Genomic DNA, 12,942 nt, shown 5'->3' with positions numbered 1-12,942 from the left:
AAACCCATAGCCTGAACCAGAGAAAATGAATTCTAACATTGACAGACAAGCAGAAGAGACCTGTCCTTTTTGTAATTATTGTTATTCCAGTCTATAAAGGTTGTGATGAAGTAGCTTGTGTACATGTGTACTGGTGACACCTAGTGGAGTGTGAAGGATCTGCCTTGCTATAACTTTTCTTGCTTCTAGCTGAGCTGAGTGACCTGCTGTTTTGCTAAACCATCAGGATACTGTGCTAGTGAACTGAATGAAGCTACTGATGTTGAATTTTAATGAGTGTGCCCCACAAACGTAGCTATGAGGATGACCATTTATAGCCATAAGCTGCTGTGAAAGGGGCATAAAATACTCACACTTGCCGCAGCTCAAAACAGGGAGCAATGATTAATGTCATGCTCTAGCCATCTTCACCTGGCAGACCCAGGAACCTCATGGTGGGAATTGACAGTAGGTAGTGTGGCAGTTTTCACTGCTGATTCTGCTGCTGTACTGCTTCTAAAGGAGGCAACAGAATTCAGTGAATAGAGCATTGGTATGGAAATTGGTAGACCTGAGTTATAGTCCCTGTTCTGCCATCAAGTTCAATCAGACCAGGATTTCAGCTTGTGTGTGTGTGAACCTGGGCTAGTAAAATTAACCTGTGTCATAGTTTCCGCATCTTTAAAATAAGGATGCTAATTCTTACCCACCTTTGTAAAAGTTCTATGAGTGCTACCAAAAAAAAAGCTGTAGAATTGCAGTTTTCAGGTCATTTGATTTGGTACCTTCCCTGAGCCCTATATTTGAAATGTAAATATGCATTAATATTCAGCCTTTAACAAGCACCTCACACCTTCAAAGCCCTGCGCAAACAGTAACTAGCTACACCTAGATATAACATGCCTCACACAGGTGTGTCAGGAGGAGGCATGGTAATCCCATCACTTTTTATAGGACAATATTTTACCAACCATTAACAAGGAAAGAATTTTTAAAATAAAAGATTTTGTAAACTGTTATACTGGACTGTAGTATATGGGTTCAGGCTTCATTTTTGCAAAATAAACAGCAAGAGCATAGCCAGGGTCAGAATACTGATGCTGTACATCATGAGCCACATGTACTGAAGTGTATTGGACTAGAATGAGTGTGTGTACAGCACCTTTGAGAGAAGACTCAGTGGAACTCTGGAACCAACTTGAATCCTAGTGAATGTATAAGTTCCATGATATAATGTGGTGATGACACATGATAAATATCTAGCTAGAACATAATCAAGACAGGGATTTTTATTCCATTCATATAATTAATTAGTATTTTGCAAAAAATGTAGTGTGTCCAGCATCCAGATACCACAGTGATAAGCATAGAATAAAGGTCTAACTTGGTCACATCAGTGTATTTTATGTGCATTGCTCTAGGTTGAAAGACTACTGACTTTTAAATAAAAGAGATCTCTCTCTCCCTCTCTCTGTTTGTCAGTTATATTCAAACTGATTTCATGGAATTCTGTTTTTTGTGACTTAGTCCAATCGCTCAGTTTATTTGATTCAGCCCCATATGAAACTTTTTGTAGGGAAGAAAAAATTCTAGTGGAGTCTTCCCCTTCTCTCCTAAAAGCTTATCATGTGAAGATCCCATCTTTCTGACTGTGATCAACTCCTTCCAGCGCCTGTTAATGCTGCTTTTAGAACAGGAGGAAGGGGTCACTAGAGGGGGATAACACAAAGCTCTCTGTCCCACTCCAGAGCTTGAGTGCACTGCTGCTGTACAGTTTGTGGAACCAGATGAGCTAGCAAATCCAGGACTAAGTCATAAATGTGAGGTCAGATGTGCTACAGGACAGTTGATGTGCTGCCACTAGAACACCTGGCTGGCCTGATTCCATGCACTATAACAACACTGCAGATGAATCCTTTATACATAATTAGATGAACCTGAAGGTTATTAGATTTTAATTAGCATCCATTAACACAATTGATTGTGTGGATTTAGTCATTAAATGGCTAATGGTAGGATATTTGGATAAGTGTTGCTGTCTAGTGATATTTCTTTAGCTAATTGTTTTTATTGAATGAATTTATTTGGAGAATGCAAGTGAAACTTATTTGCAGCTGTGGGTTCTATAGACATGTTTATGGGCCTTACCCAACTCCTAATACTTTGATGAGTCTTTGAGAAGGGACCTGTTGGCTTTCCATCTGTTCTTTGGAACAGTTTAGGAACTATTTCACCCTCTGCATGATGCAGCTACACTCTAGTATAATTTTAAATAAAATCTGTAACAGTAACGCACCCAATTTAGGTAAAATGAATATGGAAACATTTGTGTTGAGAGAGTTGAAGTTCTACAGATTTGTCATCAAAATCAGAAGCGACCCTGATCAGGACATTCCAGTTATATAACAAAGCAACAAAAGTTGAAAAGCCAGAAAATTCAGAGTTTAAGTTTAAAGTTGGGGAGAGGGGGGAATACAAGTATCTGGAAATTCAAAGTTGATGTTCCATAAACAAACTGAATTCTGCTCCAACAAAAAGTTATAAATTTCTACTGTTAACTCCTCTCCCTTCTCTGTGGGCAATAGGGCCTGTCTAGACTATCCAGTCTGTTTCACAGAATGCAATACTCTGTGGCTTGTGGTTCGTATTCATACAATGAATGGGATCAGGATAATTAGCTAGTTATATGTGTGTGACTGGCTCTCCAACCCACATTCAGTAATATAATAAATATAGTGATATTCTTATTTCTATATTGACAGCTGTGGCAGGATAGATCTGTATTTCTCGGGTCTTGGCTATACCATTTATTATTATTTATATCACAATAGCACTTAAACTCTGCTAAAAATACACAGAAAGTCTCCGCTCCAAAATCTTATAATCTAAAAAAAAAAAAAATGCTAAAGGCTGGGAAAAGCGATACAACATACAAGCTAAGTGATCAGGGTAAAGAAAGGCATGCAGCTTGTTCACTCCACTGGGGGAGATGGGGGTTTTGAGCTATGTGTATATAGAGGATCATGGGAATAGTTTATTTAACCATTATTAGTTGGCTAATCCCTTGTAGGCATCACAGTAGACATGGGTCTTAAGGAAGGATCCTAATGTGGAAAGATCTGTGGCCTTGCAGACTAGCATAGGGATAGTACTCCATACAGAGCAGGTGCTGTGGAAGAAAGACCAGAGATGGTTGTAGGAGACATGCATCATTGTGACTTGTAGGTGAATAGTAGCTACTGGTGGGACACAAAATTGTATGTAGAGGGTAAGACATGAAAACAACATGGCCCTTGACCTCTGAAGAATGGATAAGGACAGATTTTTGCTTTGTATGTGAAGGGTAAGAGGCAAGAGGATGGATTCTGCACAGTACCAAATGCCCTCAATTCCCAATGATTTCACCTACAGGTGCCTAGCATCTTGCACAGTTGTGAGGAGCAGCTGTTATTGGTGGGGAAGGATTTGCAAAGGCCAGACAGTTCTGTATTGGAATGCAGGCCTCAGCAGGGTACAAGGCTGCAGCAAAGAGCAGGTTCTGGTTTCTCTTGGGTTAGATGCATGTTAAGTAAGAATAAAATAATGTAATTGTTGAATACGAGTACTCGTTTTAAGGAGAAGGATAATACAACTGCCTCTCCATGGCCTGGGGAGAAGGGTTCTCTCTCTCACACACACACACGCGCACGTGCCCCTCGTGAATCTCCCCTGTACACAGCGTAAAAACTGATCTTTAGGCCTAGGCCATCTGGCAATGGCAAGACAGCTTTCATTCAGTTTGAAGCAGTCAAAAACTTGAAGGGAATGAGCTGAGTTTGGAAATCATCCCGCAGATGTATGAATCAGTGTCTGAAGAGGAAGAAATCATGTAAAAAACCCTCTTTATGTCCCTGCAGCACCCACCCACTTCACAGCCGAAGTCTATATTGTGAAAGCCTTCTTTCTCCTCCCTCTTCCCTCTTCTCTTCTGTTTCTTTTTGTTCTTCTCTCTGATACAATTCTATCTATGAATCATCAGTTGCGGTGTACGTTGAGAGGGCAGGAGTGTTGCTTCCAGTTCCTCTTTACTGTGTCTCCATAACTGAGATCCTAGCACAGCTCTCTAAGCGTATATAACAGAGGAACCATTTTCAGCCAACAATAAATATACAACACCAACACAAGGTGGCGCTATTTGATTTCACTTTGTTCAGTTTACTCAGCAAAGAGGGTAAATTGCAATGTCCTGCTGACCATGGCACCACTCTGCTTTGCCAGATTATTGGCGCATTTATAATAAGGGAACGTCAGTTATGTTTACCTGTACCCTGTCCCTTTGAGAATTGGCGCTAGGGTGACCATATGTCCCGATTTTATAGGGACAGTCCTGATATTTGGGGCTTTTTCTTATATAAGCTCCTATCACCCCCCCACACACACACCCGGTCCTGATTTTTGACACTTGCTGTCTGGTCGCCCTAATTGGAGCTCTACGGAAGATGTCAAAGGGGGCAGTTCTGGGGAGCAGTGTGTGGTTGCAGCAACAGAGTTTGGTGTGATCTGAAAGGACTGGGCAGCAGTAGGGTTTGTGCAAACTGTTTGGTTTTTTTATACTAACTTTAATAACTCTCCAGTGTTTAAACTGTCCATGGGCTAGGAAAGTAACATCATGTACAGAATAAATATTCAGCAGCAACAGGGTAAACTAGCCTATGAAAGTAGTAAGAAGTTTATGTAAAAATTAGAGATTTATCAAAACGCAGGCTGGCAATTCTGTATCTTTATAATGTCTTTCGACTCCCAGAGTAGTCAGTGTATCTGCATCCTAAAGAAAAGCAAGTGATTTTCTCTTAAACATATCTGCAGTGTTTAATTTGAGGCTCCTGGACAAAAGCCTGCATATAACTTCTGCTGGGACACCTTTGTACATCCAGAGTGTCTCTGCTGAAACCACTGAAGTTATTTCAGATTTACATTGACGTAACTAAGAGCAGCAGATGTCTTGGTGTCTCTTTAAATATTTGTATATTTTAAACAGAGCCACCTCACATAGGTTACTTGTATGCCATGGCTCTAAAAGAGTGCTGTGATACACAGATGTGCAGGGAAATTTTTAAAATGTACACAGATGAGAATATAAGAACAGCAATACTAAGTCAGACTAATGGTCCTTGAAGCCTAGTGTCTTGTCTCTTACAGTGGCCAGTGTCAGATGCTTCAGAAGGAATGAACAGAACAAGGCAATTATTGAATGATCCATCCCTTGTCATCCAGTCCCAGCTTCTTGCAGATGGAGATTTAGGGACACCTGGAGCATGCGGTGGTGTTGTTTTTAGTAACTATAAATTAGATATTAAAAACACTTCTGCCATTTCTGTTGTTTCAGCCTACAACCAGTGCTGCACTCTTTATTTCATCAGTAAAAGCAGCAGAGAATCCTGTGGCACCTTATAGACTAACACACGTTTTGGAGCGTGAGCTGTCGTGTCTTTATTTCATGTAGTGGGCCTGAAGCTATTCTTGTGTATAATCCGGAATAATTCCTTTGGATTTAGTGGATTTGTTCCAGAATTATACTGGTGTAACTGCTATTATATCCTCCAGCATCTTCAAACTCTGTTCCATCAGAAAGTAATTTTTAGCCATGATATGAGCAGCAGCTTTATTTTCACTAATCTCCTTTTCATAGGTTTAGAGAGAGGATGGGCCTGAACATGACTCTGGATCTGAAACATGCCTAGCAGCAAGCACTTCTGCATAAACCACTTGCTGCTGACAATGTCTGTCAGCAAGTGGTGCAGTTTAAGGGTATGGCTACACTTGGAATTTCAAAGCACTTCCGCGGCAGCACTTTGAAGTGTGAGTGTGGTCAGAGCGGCAGCGCTGGGAGAGAGCTCTCCCAGCGCTGCACGTAAACCTCATCCTCTCCGGGTGTAGCGTGCAGCGCTGGGAGCCGCGCTCCCAGTGCTGCTGCCCTGATTACACTGACGCTTTACAGCACTGTATCATGCAGTGCTCAGGGGGGTGTTTTTTCACACCCCTGAGCGCGAAAGTTGCAGCGCTGTAAAGTGTGAGTGTAGTCATACCCTACGTGGTACTGAACAGGCCTTAGCTTCAAGAAACTGTGGTTAAAATATGCTTAGAGAAGGTCCTAAGTGCAGTTTCTGAACACTGCTGAACATGGTTTGTCCTGGCCTATACCCTGTTTAGCTCCAGTTAAGCTGCAGGTAGTTTATATGGTGTAAGCAAGCTTGTACCCCAGAATTTCAGGGAAGTTTAAATCCAGATCCAAAATATAAATGTTACAAGACAGTTTCACCTCAATTTCTTCTGCTTGCTGCTCCATATTAACCATTCATTTGACAGAACTGTTCATTTTACATTCTAGTGAAGTCAGTTTCCTGCAACAATTCCACAATTTGTATAAAGTGATTGTAATAGCTTCATAAGACACAGGCTGGAAGAAGCTGGATAAGTTATTAATACCACACAAACTAGGGGAAAGTCTAGGGGGAAAGTCCATTTTTTTATTTTAATTTTTGGCATGTTTCCAGTTCATTATTCCCTGTCAGGTGCTTCCACTCTCTTTCAGCCAAAAAGGAGGCTTGTATTGCCAGCTAATAACACTATATTTAACATAAAGTAAGAACTCTGCTGGAAGCTCAACAGAGCTGCATCTGCTTCTCTTTGCAGCTAGCTCTTCCCCCTCGGCCCCCACAAGCTTTGTGTTATGACAGGGGTAGACAACCTATGGCACACATGCCGAAGGTGGCATGCGAGCTGATTTTCAGTGGCACTCACACTGCCACTGGTCCGGGGGGCTCTGCATTTTAATTTAATTTTAAATGAAGATTCTTAAACATTTTAAAAACCTTATTTACTTTACATACAACAATAGTTTAATTATATATTATAGACTTATAGAAAGAGACCTTCTAAAACGTTAAAATGTATTACTGGCACACAAAACCTTAAATTAGAGTGAATAAATGAAGTCTTGGCACACCACTTCTGAAAGGTTGCCAACCCCTGCTTTACGACATGATACACAGACCAATACTCCTTGCACATGTTAATGAGACTTATCAATACATTCTGACAAATTAGTGGCCATCATACATTCAAAATAACCCTTATAGACAATGTAGTATATGAGGAAAGTGAACAAGACCAGCCAGAAATTTTCAGCCGAGGAAGAGACAATAGATTTCAATTAGATTGACCAAAATGAAATGATATTGTTTTACCCTTCAGATAGCTTACATTTATAAGATGCATTTAGTCTTGAGGGATTCCAAAGACTCTAGAAATATAGCCAACTGAAATACAAACAATGCATAAGGATCTCTTTACTCCCTGAAATGCAAATCTTCCCTAGAATGGCACATGACAATTATACAAACACTGTGCAACCGTATAGGATTGAAAGTGAAGTAGAACAGGATATCCAACTGAAACCAGACAGGTGAATTTAGGTAGGGAAATGTGACCAATCTAGGTGCAATTTGGCCAAGACATCTGCAGTAGCAACTTCCATACTTCTATGACAATTGCAATGGGTTTTTAGTGACCACAATGGGTTAGGACCAAAAGATGTAAGGTACTATTTTGTTAGAAGCAGAGGTGAAAGTAAGCCAGTATGCCCTGTGTACAGCGTACCAGCAAGAGCTGGTGCCCCGTACCGGGGCGGTCCAGCTTCCTCGGGCAGCAATTTAAAGGGCCTAGGGCTCCCAGAAGCAGTTGGAGTCCCGGGCCCTTTAAATTGCCACCAGAGCCCTGCTGGCAGAGCCCTGGATTAGCAGCGGGGATCCGGAGGTTATTTAAAGGGCTGGGGCTCCCGCTGCCTCTACTGCCCTGGGCCCTTTAAATAGCTGCCAAAGCCCCACCACCACTACCCCAGGGCTCCGGGGGCTATTTAAAGGACCCGGGGCTCCCACTGCCTCTACAGCCCTAGCTCTTTAAACTGCTGCTGGAGCCCCCCAGCTGCCACCGCTACCCCGGCAGGGGAGGGCTGGGGCTGGCTCTGACCCCCCTCATCCACGCCCCTTCCACCTGAGGCCCCACCCCTTCCAGGGGCCAGAGCCAGCCTCAACCCAGCCCCTTACCAGTAAGTCCCTATTTCTACTTTCACCCCCGGCTAGAAGTACCACCACCATGCTCAGATGTTATTTTAGTCCTGATTCATTAGTATGAATGCCACCTACTGAACCACTCGTACCACTTTCTGAAGCACCTGGAGGTCACAGGGGGTATGTCTACATAGCCCACTAAGCCTGAGCTGTGACTCAGTTTAGCTCAAGCCCCGCTTCCATCCACACAGAAATCATCCTAACTTGGGCCAAGAATCCTTCTGGACTCAGGCCCTTGGATCCTGTTAGGTAGGTCAGAGCCTGAGTCCCACTGTGGCCACAGCTCAAATCCAGGTTGCCAAACTTGGGTCTGGACGGTGCACCAATGCTATCCCACAATTCCCTAGGGCTGTGCTTCCAAGCCCTTCCATCTGAATGCTTCCCAAGGACTGGAAGCAACCTCCTGGTTCAAATACAACTGCTTGGCATTTAACCCTTCATTTCCATGCAGTCTGCTCAACTGGAAACACCATTAGCCCACATGTGTATTAGATAGGGCCAGCACTAAGAAGAAGTGCATGAAGTGTGCTACTAGCTGGCCAGAGGAACTCAGCCAGGTCTTGGCTAACCTCTGGTGTGAAGCAAGCAAGATGTTCAACTTCAGTAAGAGGACAAGAAATGATCATGTCTACAAAGCTATATCTGAGTTGCTGGCAGGACTGAGGGTCAACAGGACAGCAGAACAATGTAGAGAGTAAATCACGTGGCTCCAGATGGACTACTACAAAGTCAACAATTCTAACGGCACCTCTGGAAACTCACTGTCTTCCTGCCTCTTTTACGAGGAATATGACTGGGTATTGGGAACTGTAGCAAGCACTGAGCCCACAGTGATATATGACAATCTGTTGAGCCGGGATGGTGCCTGTATAACAGGTACCACCAGAGGAGAGCTGGCCAGCCACTGGATGAATGGCAAGAGGTCACCCTGGTGGTGCTGAGGCCAGTAACTGAAGAGGCTATTCCACAGAAGCAGCTACAGCACATCCTGGGTCCATTCTCTTAAGAGATGTTTGAGGATGGCCCTGGAGAGCAGCTCAGTGTAAAACTGGCATCAAGAGCAAGAGCCAGAACTGGAGAATGGTGAGATTCTGCTGCCATGTTTGTTGTTAATATATGGCTGGGAGGGAGTTCTGGCTTATGACCCTAATAAGTTATTGATACAAACCAGGATTTTGATGTGCTTCTATACAGACAGGAACCGATGCCACTCCCCAGGCACCCCTCACCACCACCCTTCCTCTCAGTACTACATGAGATTCAAAATAGACAATAGGAAAATGGGGGGAAAAGTTACACACGCAGTTATCCTGAAATTTTTACTAGCTACTCACTGATTGTTATAAGTATGGGTTGGGGGCACAGCCTCACTTACCTCTCATCTAATAGAGCATGGCTTATAAATGGGCACTGTCCTGTGTTGCCTGTAAACTGAGTCCCAAAAATATTTGGCTGTTATGAGTCCAAACAAAACCAGAGTGTGTATTTGGTCCATAGCTGGCTTAAATATATGAGTCCATATTACAACGGAGGGTGGCAGTCTCTCTGGATTAGGAGTCTCCATGGCTGGCAGTCAGTAGGGTCTGTGCGTGGATGCAAGGTGCTTGTAAGGAAACTGTATTGCATCTCTATGCTAAATCAGCATCTTGTTGATTTGACCACTGGCTGGTGACAAAAGCGAACTTCTCAAGTCGTAGGAACTCCAGATGGTTGGTTATGTTCTGAGGCAGAGCATATTTATTAGGGCCACCTCTGTAATTCACAAGGCCCCTCTATCCCAAGATGTGCTAGTCAGTCACAAGATGTTTAAATAACTTCTTAATATACAGAGATTCACATTTCCACTCAGTGATCTGAACATGCCTGTTTTTTAAAATCCCACTTTAGTTTTAAAACCATAACGTTCTAGTAATTCTTAAACTAGTATTTTAAAAACAGGATTGAAATTAGTCTGCTCTCTGAGACACTGGACTCCAGTGAAATTGCTGATGTCAAAATGCCACTTTGGTGGCTGAAATCAGCAGGTTCAGGAATGTTGATTTTAATTAGAGTGACCAGACGTCACGATATAATCGGGACCATCCCACTATTTAGGTATTTAGGACACAATTTGTCCCAATATTTCGCTCCGTTGGAAGCAGTTTTGTTTTTTTTTTGCTCTGTCGGCAGAACTCAGTTTTGTTTTATTTTCTCCACTAGTGGACCCACCCCCCATGTGTCCTGATATTTTCTTCCTCTCATCTGGTCACCATAATTTTAATTGAAAATGTCATCTGAACACAATTTTTATTGTATTATTATTTACATTGCACCCAACAATGTGCTCAGTGCATTGCAGGCAGTAAGATGAGGTCCTGTCCTAAAGACCATAGTCTAAACAAGTGCATCTGTAAAGGCATCTACTCGTGTAAAATTTCAGATTGCCTGCTGACCAAGTGATGCAGCTTTAGTTGAACCTTTTTTGAGGGGCTCCTTTGTTTTTAGTTTCACTACACTGTCCAGGGTCAGGATGAGTGGTATAAATTGCCTTTTCCTGCTACGTTTGTTGCTTACCTGCACAATCCTTGAGATGAAGTGGAAGGAAACCGTTAACAGATCTCTGCACTGATAATCACAAAGGCCTCAGCAGGGGGGACCAATTCTGGTTAATCAGAGGCACCACAGTCACTGCACTAGACAGTTGTGTCTAACAGAAATCAGAAAATCACAGCCTAATGCTTCTGCTTATGGAAGTGGCACGAGAACATTTTTCATCTTCCTTAAAACTGATGAAAATCATGCTGCCTCTTTTCAGTGCTACAGTAGCCAGGGCTGCTTTTAAAATCTCTCTCAGCTGTTTTACGGGAGTTAGACTTGATACAAATATATGGGTTTTGTGGCACAGCAGTACTGAAAATTGAGTTCCCAGGCCACCCAGAGCTGAACAGAGTTTTACTGAATCTAGCTGTCAAGTGTCAAAAATATGTTTCTGACCTTATTCATAATATTACTTCTCATAGTTATAGCCCTTTATATGTTCAAAGGGCTGTATAACAATACCGCACCTGTATTATTATTCCCATGTAATAAGGAAAAACCAGATAATTCACAGGTATCACTGAAATCCTTTGAACTGAATGCCATGCCAGCCTTCACACACTACATTGTGGGGGGACTGTAGTGGTCTGACATAAAAAAGATATAGTGACTGATTCTCCTCTCACACTAGTGTAAATCAGGAGTAATTCCAGAAGTAAATAGGGTTTCACAGGTGTTAAACTGGATTAAGTGAATGGAGAATCAGGTCCTATGACAAATTTAGTTTGCTCTAAATGGTTGCAACTCTCATTGCATTTAATGGGTGTTATACTCACGTATACCGGGACTAAATTTGATTTTTAATATTATGTTATGAACCATGGGCCAAATTCTGTCCTTGGGTCCACATGCTCAGCTTCATTTGAACTCTATGGAAGTGCATCCAAGCTTCTGACACAACTTTTACATTCTGTTGGCGGATTGCCTTTGAAAACAAATGTGATATATTGTACATAACGAAAAGGGCAAAAATCATATAATCAAAATCAGATCAAGTTGGTTTGTTTCCATTTGAATTAATTAATCTTGTTGCTTCATAGAAAACTCATAAATAATCGGTTTAGAATGTTCTAACATTTTCTAAAACTAATGTTTACAATAATATAAAAGTAGTGCCAATGACTTGCTTTACTACTTAAACTCCTTTCTTTTCTATCATTTTGTTCTTTTGTTATTATTATTAATCATGTTTATTATGGTAGTGCCTAAGGGTCAATTGTGCAAGATGCTGTACAAACAAAAAAAAGGAGCTTGTCTCTTCCCCAAAGCTTACATTCCAAATAGACCAGACAGACACAGGGTGGGGAAAGGGATAGAACACACAAACCGAGTGAACAATGTGATGGCAACAAATGGCACATCAGTTCCGTGGTTTTGGTTTCAGGGTTTTTTGGTGGGTTTACGAGGAGGTGATCAGCTAAATGGAAAGGAAAGGAAAGGGAAGGGGATGAGGGGGCAGGCCAGGGGAGAACAAAGTGTGAAGTGAAACTGAAGTGAAGAGATTGTGAAGAAGGGGGAGAGTTGGAGCAAGCAGCCAATCATCACAGAGAGAAAGTCCAGTCAAATCAGCAGAAAGTATCTAAATACCCAAAGGCCATGGCTTTGACTGCTTCTTCTTCTACTGCTTGGAAGCTCCACTGCAGTTTTCTCTCAAGACCATGTGGCCTGAGGTGGGGAGAGGAGGCACCACCTAGCTCCTTGTGCACCCACAGCATGGGAGTCTCCCCTGCACAGTTCTTAGTCCAGTACTTTACCCCCTGTATTCTACAGCAGCAGTCCCTGCTTTGGCTGCTTCTGCCTCAGGACCAACATTATTTATCCATTGTGTATGCTATGACGGGTGAAGTCATGAGTTACAGAAGAGAACTGCTTTGTTTTAAATATACATCCAACTGTCTGTCTGTATCTGCCTGTATGTCTCTTGTCATTTACTTTCACTGTAAGCTCTTTGAAGGTGGGACTGTCTTTATGTTCTATGTTTGTACAGCACCTAGCACAACAGGGTCTTGGGCTGTGATAAGGTGCTACAGTAATAAATGAATAATAATAATTGCAACTTCTCTCAGTATAAACAAACCTGGCTCAAATAAATGTACAATATTGTATGGACTCTGGCCAATTCCCACTTAAGTCAAGGGGGAGTCTTTCAGTTGACTATCCTGAGGACTGGATTGGACCTATATCAAGAGGCTATAAAGTAACTTTCCAGTATTTTGTTATTTTAAAATGTTGACATTCTTGAGGGATGATTCTCTCCTTTAAAAGAACCTCAGCTCCA

This window comes from Chelonoidis abingdonii, chromosome 4 (genome assembly GCF_003597395.2).
Source record: "Chelonoidis abingdonii isolate Lonesome George chromosome 4, CheloAbing_2.0, whole genome shotgun sequence".
NCBI classification, from domain to species: Eukaryota; Metazoa; Chordata; order Testudines; family Testudinidae; genus Chelonoidis; species Chelonoidis abingdonii.
The sequence above is the reverse complement of the archived record's forward strand: the minus strand, read 5'-3'. Positions refer to the sequence as shown.